The 11,432-nt window shown below is 33.6% G+C and overlaps 1 long non-coding RNA gene across 1 annotated transcript; it reads right to left on the bottom strand.

Moving 5' to 3' along the window:
- Positions 1-7,824: 7,824 nt before the first annotated feature.
- Positions 7,825-11,041, bottom strand: LOC105853479. Its single transcript, XR_001145323.1, has 3 exons — positions 10,781-11,041; positions 9,749-9,818; positions 7,825-8,003 (listed from the first exon to the last, which is right to left on the bottom strand). It is a non-coding gene; the product is annotated as an uncharacterized LOC105853479 (long non-coding RNA).
- Between the last annotated feature and the right edge of the window lie 391 nt (positions 11,042-11,432).

Here is an 11,432-nt window from a genome sequence, read left to right as displayed (position 1 = left end):
TATATATATATATATATATACATATATATATATAATCACCAGTGCACATACAAATATACAGTTGCCAAATATTGAATGCACTAAAACATACTGTTTGTAAAAATAGTTTTCATGACCAACATAGTTAAAAATCATATTTAATTTAAAATAAATAAGTATAGATGAAAGAAAGCATAATTGTAAGTAAAGAAAGTCATTATCAATGTCTTTGCTATTCAGTAAACTAAATCATAGCATCTGATACTTTGAGAAATGACTTGACTCAAAGATGGCTTTTTAAAATTCTGTAGCTCTTCATTTATATAGGGTATTCAACTTCTCTTCTTTCACTCTCCCCAAATATCTCCACATTTTTCTCCCAAATTTTATCCTGTTAGCTGAAATTTAGCCTAATCAAGCAAACCAGCTGAGCATGAAACACATGTTGAAAGCAGAACAAGTGTCATCATGAGTTTCTCTAGTCAATGAGATCACAGCCAGCATCTCACCCTGAAACAGAAATTCCAGTCAGTCTGGAGGTTGGACACTAGAAGGAGGCACTAGAGCGACCCTTCATCATCCAGGAATGGAGGTCACTGGTCACTGCTTTTGTCTTCTGGCCCTCTACTCAGTGTCTGATTTCTGTCTCTTTTTGGGTGTGTTGGTATTTTAATAAATACACCTATTTTTAATTCATCATGAAATAATCAGTGAACACATTCACTAATTTTATTTAAATAGACAAATGCTGCACTGTCTTTCATACTTTTTTAGATTCCTTACTTGTTATTTTAGACACATTTGATTTTTTTCTTGATTCTTGTTCTGAGGGTTTTTCCTTTATTTAAGCCTGTTCAAATTATTTATTTTAAAATACATATGTTTATATTTTAGTAACACTGATTTACAATACGAGGTATGATTTAGGGGAATTTCTAAGTGACTGTTCCATTTGTAAATGACTACTTTCTAAACACCTTTGATTTCTCGGGCCCATATCCTAAAACTCTTTAGCTGATTTCATCTTTTCACAACTATAGCATTTGGTAGATTTATTGATTTTGAATAACATTTACTTGATTAAAAATGTACTTCTTGGCCCTCCCTGGTGGCGCAGCGGGTTAAAGCACAGCACTGAGAAGCTGAAGCCACTTCCGCATGAGTTCGATTCCCGCCTGCCCCGGAGGTGACCACATGGCGTGGCAGACCTCTCCTGGCCCGCCCGCTGCTTCCCTCAGCAGTGTACTTCGTCGATCTGCCTGTTCTGCTCCCCTCTCTGTCTCTGGTGAAGCCTCTCACCACCCCTGAGGATCTGGCCTGTACCCCAGTTCTGTATGCACAAATAAATAAATTAATTAAAAAAAAAAATGTACTTCTTTTTGGGCCCGCCCTGGTGGCGCAGTGGGTTAAAGCACAGCACTGAGAAGCTAAAGCCACTTTCGCATGAGTTCTATTCCCACCTGCCCCGGAGGTGACCACATGTTGTGGCAGACCTCTCCTGACCCGCCCGCTGCTCCCCTCAGCAGTGTACCTCATCGATCTGCCTGTTCTGCTCCCCTCTCTGTCTCTGGTGAATCCTCTCACCCTCCATATCTCCGGCCTGTACCCCAGTTTCATATGAATAAATAAATGAATCTCTAAGAAAAATGTACTTCTTTATTTTCATTATTTTAAAAAAGTTCCCTCATGGAAGAGTAAAACTGTTTTTCCTTTTTGCATGCTCCTTTTTATATTACTTCATAGCAAAATATTATTTATACAATGTGTAATACCTTTCTTGTCCCTTTGAGCAGTCTCATCCTTTAGTTTACGTCTCAGTGCAGCATTCTTTCTCCCTGTCCTACCTGGATACAATTTATAAAGAAGTTCTCTTTGATTATGACTGATGTTTTCTTGCTCATTTTTTAGTTTCAAAGTCTGTATTACAGAACGAAACATTTAGGACTGTGGTGACTGACTTGTTAGGTTACATAATGGTTTCCGACATGAATGGGCAATATTAATAGGCATTGTCTAAGCATTACTTCCTTTGTATAACAATGGTAACAAAAAAGAATAGAGTAATTTTACAATACAATATTTCCCAAGTTAAATATGGACATTTTATTATATTGTGTTTTTGGTAAGAACTAATCCAAGGAAATAATTATCATAAGAAAATTTGCCTAAAAAGGGGATTTCCCCCTCAAAAAAACAGTTTTCAAACTACTAAAATAAAGTACTAAAGTCTAATTGAACTGGTTTGTTAAATTCCCAACAAAATCTTATCTGAACTAAATTATTTCATAAGATTTAGGTCTCTCTTATCTTCTAATGGTGTTTTTTTTTTTAACAGCAAAAATAAACCTTCATTTGATAAGTGCAGGTATTGAAAATATAAGCACATTAAGTTCAAAGGCAGAATTACAGATAATTCAGATTTTGCATATGTCACTTCCTAGTAACAACATAATAGCATGGAACATAAGGACTAGACACAAGCATCTTTTTAAATTTAATTTACTTTCAGAGCACTTGGGCTTAAGAAAATACCTTCTCAAAATGGAAATATTTTGGTTTTTTCCAATATCTGTTGACTTACATGAACTCCATTTGTTTGTGTCTAATACACCGTTGCTTTGGATCAACCAAGCTTAATTTAATTTTCTCAGAAGCAAGAGACCAAAAAAAACCATAACCATCACCTTATAATGTATGTCTGCAGCAGGAAAACTGCTTTGAACATCCTCTTGTGGTCATATTCACATAGAATGAATGTATGTTTGACACTTTTGTTACATGTGTGTCCCCTCTGTGGGAGGGTTATTCATGTGCACCCCGTACAGTGCAAGCATCCCATGTGCATTAATTTCCTATGTCTGCCAGACACCTTACCACAAACTGGGTGACTTAAAAACAATAGAAGTTTATTGTCTCACATTTCAGGTGGCCAGATTTCTTAAAACAAGGGGTGCCAGCAATTTGGTTCCTTCCAAAAACTTGTGAAACTGAGAAACTGTTATTATCTTTCCTCTACTTTCTGATGGTTGCCAACAATTGTTGTTCCTTGGCTTGCAGCTCTAACACTCCAATCTCTGCTTCCCTTTTCCTATAGCCTCCTTTTGTGTGTGTACTTATGTCTTCACATGCTGTTTATATTAGGACATCATTCATTGGATATAGGTTCTACCCTAACCCAGTATTATTACCTCATTTTAACCTCCTAACATTAATTACATAGACTCTATTTACAATCTAAATTCACATTTGATGTTTCATATAGGTACAAGTTGGGGGTGGGGTGTGGAGCACTATTTGACCCAGTATACTATATCCCTTGCTATGATCAGTAAATTATAAGCAACAGAAGCTGTGTACACTGAGTTTAAATTTTAAGAGCTAACACTTTGCTTTTTTACTTTTCTTGACTGTCAATATATTAAAATGTATTCCTCATCAACCTTTAAGGCAGTTCCCATAGAGACATATGCCATAACACATGTCACAAAGGAGAGATTATTATTTTTTAACATACCAAGACTTTCAGGTTTACTTTTCCACAAAATAATTAGGCCTATTGTGACTGGCACAAAAATTAGTACTGGATCAAAGGTGCTTCCTTAACAGACAAATTAAAATATGTTACTCTGACTTTGAAAACAGATATTTGGTGGCTTGGAAATATTTATCAGAGACTACAAGTATGATGATGCATGTCATGTCATGCTCAAATATTTAGCACACATATCATATGTGATGACTTAAAGGAATATATTGTACCGACTCTGCTTTATCTATAAATGAAGATGCAAAAACCAATGTTAGTTGCGTAAGTCTGTTCCTGTTGGGTGCACTTGCCAGGATGATACAGGAGGGATGAACTCAGAAAATAACTGGTTGTTAAGCAAGCAGAATTTAAAGTGAATAGAAAGAATACAGAATTCAGTGTCTCTTGGGATTGGAAGCTTAGCTGGTACACATCTCCACTTGTAATATACAAAACAGACAACACAGTTGAATAAAAAAAGCCAATTAACAATCAGTATCAATATGAAAGTTATCACACCAACTTTTTAAAATTCTTAATGGATATTTATTGTCTAGCAAATTTCCTTCATTGGAAATACTCAGCTTATAGAAAATATGATATTATAGTCTTAAATTATACAATTAAATCCAGGAAAGAGATGTGATTCAAGCAATATTGGTATGTATACTGACATCTGCAACCCAGAGCAATTTAACAAATAAAAAAAATCAATGAATTATTTGAGCAAATTGTAGTGTAGACAAATAGACTATGCACTTAAAATAATAGTTTGAGATTTAAAATAAATGTTGGGTCCCAAGAATTCTATGGACAAGAAATAGGCAGATATAAGAAGCTATAAAGAAGGTCATTTAACATCAGTAAAAATTCAGCTTTCTTATTGGTAAAATTAAATATCCATTATAGATTGATTTAGCTATGAACAAATTTAAAAATAAATCAAATGTCTTTGGTAGTTTTTCAACGACAAATCATATTATCATATTTAGTCATTAATTACCAATAATTAATGACTATTTCCAGTAAGTAATAAATATATTTTATATTACTGTTTTCTCAGAATTGAAGAAGTGGTATGCTAAAAGTGTCAACATTTTGTTAGATATAAAACTTTTGTATTTTGGTATGGCTTTCTACAAGATATAGTATATAAAAAAGGCCCCTTGTGCTCTTCAAAATGCAAATTTTGAGGATCTGTAAAAGGAATTTTTATTTCGCTATTATAATAACTGAAGATTAAAGCAAGATGTTTTCCTTTTACAAGTTTTCTTTTTTCCCCCTTAAATAGGAAGCATTGTTTCTTCAAAAATTGTTCTAATTTTGGCAGCAGGTACACTTAGAATATTCCAAGTAGGACATATAAGTAAATATGCACATGATACAAACTTGAATATGTTGCCTCATGTTGTTAAGACTGACTAAATCAGGCTGTGAAGTCCTCTCTTCTTCACAGCAGTAGACATAGTAAGAAAACAGAAGACAATAGGGGGGAACAAAACACAAGACTTTATATCACATTATGTGCAGAACTAGGTAAGTCTGATCTCAGAACAATGCATAGTTTTGATGCAGTGTTAGCTACTCCAGTAGCAGAAAGCAAGTCAGTAATAAAAGTAGAAAGTAAAAAAAAGAATAAGCAAAGAAATAAAAAAAACTAAATTGTTTGTGGTTTGAAATAAAAATCTGTTCAAGATGAAATTTTGTATGTTCACAAAACAAGTCAACACAAGCTATATGTTTTCTTGTCAAAACAATGATTTCAATTTCATCAATATTAAATGGGTACATTTGTGCACATGACTACACTTCTGTAAAACTAATAACTTTCAAGAGTGCCGTTGATATTACTTTCAGCTAGAATCTGTGGTAAAATTCCTAAGTTAACTGTGAGTAACATACCAACCAATAAAATACTTGGCCATAGACACGGAAGTATATTGGAGAAACATGTTCCAGAGTATAAGTAAGCTTTAAAGTGGATCCAGAAAAATTCAGTAAAAGTGATGTGTTTGCAGAAAAAAAGATAAAATATTTTTAAAACGTAACTACCTCAAAGTATATGCCTAATGTGCTCTGTCTATAAAACTGGATGCATTGGGGCCCTCCCTGGTGGTGCAGCGGGTTAAAGCACAACACTAAGAAGCTTAAGCCACTTCCGCATGGGTTCAATCCCCACCTGCCCCAGAGGAGATCCACATGATGCAGCAGACCTCTCCTGGCCCGCCCGCTGCTCCCCTCAGCAGTGTACTTCATCGATATGCCTGTTCTGCTCCCCACTCTCTCTCTGGTGAATCCTCTCATCCTCCGCATCTCTGGTCTGTACCCCAGTTCTGTATGGATAAATAAAAATAAATCTTAAAAAAAAAAACTGGATGTATTGAATATAAACAATTGAATTGGTTTTGAATATGATGTTAGTTGTAGGTTTGTCATATATGGTTTCTGATTGTGTTTATATATTTTCCATTTACCCCCTTTTTTTGTGGGTGTTCATCAAAAAAAGGATGTTGTATCTTATCAAATACATTCCCTGAATCTGTTGATATAATCATAGAATTTTTATGTTCATCCTGTTAAGGAGATGAATTATATTGATCAGTTTTCAGCAACTGGACCAAATTTATGAATCTGTAATAAATCCCACTTGGTCATAATGTACCATACTTTCAAGACATTGTTGAATTCAGTTTGCTGAGGACTTTTGCATCCATGTTCATCAGGGGTATTGGTCTGTAGTTGTGTGTGTGATAACTTTGTGATAACTTTGTGTGTTTTTAATATCACGATAATGAGAACCTCATACAATATGTTTGGAGACACTACTTCAGTTTTTTGGAAGAGTTTGAGAAGAATAGGTGTTAGCTTGATAAACTAACATCAAGGCTTGGTAAAGCTCACTAGCAAAACCATCTGATCCTGGGCTTTTATCTTTTGTGTTACATTTGATCACTGCTTCAGTTTCCTTGCTATGATTGGCCTGTTCAAGTTTTCTCTTTATTCCTGATTCAATCTCAGAAGTTTGTATAAGTAGTCCAATTCTTGTTGTTGACTCAATTTATTGGCATTTATCTGTCTTTAGTATTATTTTATGATCTTCAGTATTTCTGAGATATATGTTGTTGCTTTTTCTCTTTCACTTCTGATTCTAAGCTTTTCTTCTAAAACCAGATACAAAACAAGAATGTCTATTCTCACCTGTACCCCAGTTCTATATGCATAAATAAATAAATCTTTAAAAAAAAAAGGTGTGTACCTATACTTGTATATCATACATGATGTTGTAAACCAATATTACCTAGATAAAATAATAATACAATTTTTTTTAAAAAGCCTCTGTTTAGATTAAGCCCCCCTTAAAAATGAGGAGTGTAGATTGTGTACCTTTTTTTTTTTTTAAATTTATTTATTTATTCGTACAGAACTGGGGTACAGGCCAGAGATGCGGACAGTGAGAGGATTCACCAGAGACAGAGTTGGGTACAGAACAGGCAGATCGACGAAGTACACTGCTGAGGGGAGCAGTGGACGGGTCAGGGGAGGTCTGCCGCACCATGTGGATCGCCTCCGGAGCCGGCGGGGATCGAACTCATGCAGAAGTGGCTTAAACTTCTTGTGCTGTGCTTTAACCCACTGCGCCAGCAGGAAGGGCCAAGTGTACCATTTTATAGCTGTGTAACCCTCAATAAGTAAAATGGTTCCCACATTTACAATTTTGTATTTATACTTAATTTTAAACATAATTTGTTTTAACCTGTTCTAAGAGAATTTTTCACATATTTCTTTTCTGCTATATTTACTATTCCTATATTTTATGTGATTTACCAATTTTATAAGCATGAAGTATATATTCTTGTTCACATGTCAATAAATACATTGATAGAATTGGAAAATCATTCTATTTGTGATGTCAATAATTCATTTTGGGGCTAACTGTTATAAATGTAGCTACTTGTACTCCCATTTAGACCATAAATGTCTATGTTGTTCACAGTATTAGAGAAAGAAGTCATCAAATACAGTAGTGAATTCCAAATAATACGTTTATTGCATTCCCTACAAATAGATGACTGTTTATACATATTCCCACCCCCTCCAAAACCTGTCTGAAACACAAACCTATCCAACAATCAATTTTGAATTAATGCTGCTTATAAAGAGGAATACATCTGTGACCAAAAAATGAGTAATCATATTTTATACATCTCTAGGAACTGAACAAATCTAGTACTCCTCCCTAGTTATAAGATTTCCTTTTCCTGAGTGGTTCAATAGCAGCAAGCTTCTCCAGCAAGATGTGATCATCAATAATTGTTATATGACTGTTTTTAGAAAAAGTAATTTGCTTACCCAGATGGAACTTTTCTTGATGCTTTAAGCGTGCAAATCGTGATTTGAAATGTTCTTCACAATATGTACACTTAAAAGGTTTATCTTGAGAGTGTAGAATCATATGTTCTTCTAAGTGTGGCCTTCGAGTAAACGATTTCTTACAAATCTAAATGAAAATGCACATGAAATATAAGGGAACATGAATTAAAACACAAAGCTCAAAATGAAAAAGGAAAAAAAAAACGTATTCATGTAAAGATAAATTTCTCTTGAAATTTCTAGAGAAACAGAAAACCTAGCAAAGTATAATCACACTTTAATTGTGCTATAAATCGCTGAATTTCAACCCCTTACATTTCTATTAGTATAATTTCTAAGAGTATGGGGTAATGTAACTACCCCAATTCTTGTCAAGATTTTAAATCCATTAAGTTTATATTTTAAATCACTTACATGTCATGAATAAAAATGTTTCCATTGCTGCCATGTAAGGAAGAGTAAGAAATCATAGAATACCTTAACATTTCTTAAAGTATTCAGTAGAAAGACACAAATTTTTAAAGATATTTGGCAAACATTTGAAAAGGGAGAGGAGGGGCTGATATAAGAGTGACTACGATAACAACATGACATGTATTAAATACCAGGTATGATGCTAAACAATTCATGGATTATTTTACTTAATTTTTCACAATAGTCCGTATGAGGTTGATATATTTATCATTTTTACATATGATGATGATGGACTTAGTAAAGAGAAGAAAACATTTTATGTAACAGTAAAACTAATTCTTAGAAGCTGAAGTCAGTGAGAATTCTGCTGTATATATAAATCAAAGTTTATGAATGAAGAAGCCAAATGACAGTTGGTAGTTCCTTTAAACAATGTTTCCCTAATTATGGAACAGTCCTTTAGGGGCTGGTAGGATGTAGGTATTTATATAATCTTTGTTACTCTTACTATTGAAAAATAGAGACTAATTCTCCTCCCTTTAAATTGGTCCTGGCTACAGCAACTTGTTTGAGCAACAGAGTGTACTAGAAGTGATGCTCTGGGAGTTTTGAAGTAAGGCTACAAAAAGTCTTACAGTTGTTACTCAGGATTCTTGGGACATGTGCACATCCTTGAGGTCTTATTGCCATGCTAAAAGGAAACTCAAGTAGCCCCATGAAGAGAACAAAGTAGAAACAAACAAAGGCTCCCAGCTTACTGTTTTAGATGAGCAGTTAGCATTACTAATGCTAGTAATACCTATGTGAATGAATCCCAAACAAGAACCAGAACAGACCATCCATCAGTTGAAAACAACTGTATTATTTCACAGTTGTTTTGGAACAGAAGAATTAACTAGCAAAGCCTGACCTAAATTTAGATTACTGATCTACAAAGTCATGAGATATTAAGAAAACGGTGGTAGACACTAACTTTTCCAGGGGTTTTGTTACTGTAGTAATGGACAACCAGAAAAATTCCAACACTCTACTTTGCAATGTAACATCAAGGCTTATATATACAACTATGAATATATTATATACTAACTACAATAAAAATTAAAAACCAAGATTTCTATTTCTCAGTTGGTCATCTAAAAATTAACTCATTTAATTTAGAAAAATATTAACATAACCTTATACAAGAGAAACATTTTAACTATACAATAACCTAAGTTCATATTACTTTAAAACCTAACTAATTCACCCATGTAACATTACATTTTATTTTGCTTTTGTATGAATGTAATGATGATTCACTTAATAATTTTTTTGAGTTAGTTAGTTTTATTGACTTTTCGGGAAGTAACACTCATTTACAACACTGCATATGACTTGTAGGTTCATAACTCTTCAACTGTATGCTACATACCACACCCACCATACCATAGTCTTCTATTACAAATCAAAAGATCTTACATCACATTTCCAACTTTCACTCTTGGTCTTCTTAATGGAAATAAATTCTTGAGCATTTTCAGGATGAAATCTAGAAAAAGAAATATTATTAAGGTCATTAATTCAGTATTTCAAATTTGTTGATAGTAATTACAAGAGCCAGGCATGGATTTCTAACTTAGAGAAAGCAAGCCCAGGTGACTACTTCAAAAATATAAGAAAATATCATTATCACTTTAATAAATGTCTAGTTATTCCTAAGTTTATAAAGAAACAATCATAGAGAAAGCTAATCACATTTTAAACACATTCAGGAACTATTCACAGATAATCTTTATGGTAACTCACTTGTTTTTAGTCCAGATTTCAGTTAAGTTTAATTTTTTTTTTAAAAGATTTATTTATTTGTGCATACAGAACTGGGGTACAGGCCAGAGGTGCAGGGGTGGTTAGAAGATTCACCAGAGACAGAACAGGGAGCAGGATAGGCTGACTGATGAAGTACACTGCAGAGGGAGTAGTGGGTGGGTCAGGAGAGGTCTGCTGTGCCATGTGGGTCACCTCCAGGGCAGGTGGGGATAGAACTCATGCAGAAGTGGCTTTAGTTTTGTGCTTTAACCCATTGTGCCACCAGGGAGGGCCAAATTTAATTTTTAAAGCATTAAATATGCTATACCATACTAAAACCTACCTCAAAATTTTTATACATTATAGACACAGTTGAGCATGAAGAATTAAGTTCCCCAGAGTTCTAATATCATGTATTTTGTAAACATACTTGTCAAATTCTAAGACAGAACATAGGATAACCAGAATACTGTGTTTTAAATTTCTATCATTTGTTTCAACATTAAAGTTTCATAATTACATAACTTAAGTATGAGCAAGCTAACAGCTGCTATTCTTTTCTTAATATATAATCTGCAAAAAAAATTGAGCAGAATATTTAAATGAAAGAATTAGAGACAAGCTTTCCAAAGATATTTTTAGCTTACTACAGATTTAAATTAGAAGTCACAACATACTATATTATGGAAGCAAGGTAATACTTGCCTCTTAACATGCTTGGCTAAAGTCTTCTTGCTTGCATGAAGTTTATTACAATAAGGGCACTTGTGCTCCTTCTTATGAAATTCTGTTTCATTACTGTGCTTCTTTTTGTGAACAGTTAGGTTAGACTTTGTCGAATATCGCTGGTGACAAATATCACACTCAAAGGGCTTCTCACCTGTGTGAACACGTGTGTGGCTCTCATATTTTCCTATAAAAAGAAAAAAATAAAATTAAATTCAATACATTTACCACAAAGTGACTGAAATGGCAATGGAATAAAATATAGTGATTAATAACATATTTACTTAGCACAACCACACACCCAACTACAAAAAAGTTTATATCAATGTGTATCCTGATAAATCTCAGACCTACTGCTTTGAGTTTGCTACTTTCCCAGAAAACTTTGCTCATTAAAAAAAAAAAAAAATCAACTGTTGATGTTTACATGAATACATTTTAAAAATAAAAGTTTGCACAACTGAAATAAAAATTTCAAGTGTAATTTTTAAATTTAAAATAGACCTTCAGCAAAAGAGCTACACACTTCAGATTTAATATTTTCATATTTACTTTTACTATTTGTATCAGATTTGACAGTCCATGTAAAAATCTCATTAAAAGGCCAAATACACATGTAAAATAATACTTT

The sequence above is a fragment of the Condylura cristata genome, unplaced genomic scaffold, assembly GCF_000260355.1.
Source record: "Condylura cristata isolate star-nosed mole 26May11 unplaced genomic scaffold, ConCri1.0 scaffold00010, whole genome shotgun sequence".
Classification (NCBI taxonomy): domain Eukaryota; kingdom Metazoa; phylum Chordata; class Mammalia; order Eulipotyphla; family Talpidae; genus Condylura; species Condylura cristata.
This window is presented reverse-complemented; position numbering and strand designations above follow the sequence as displayed.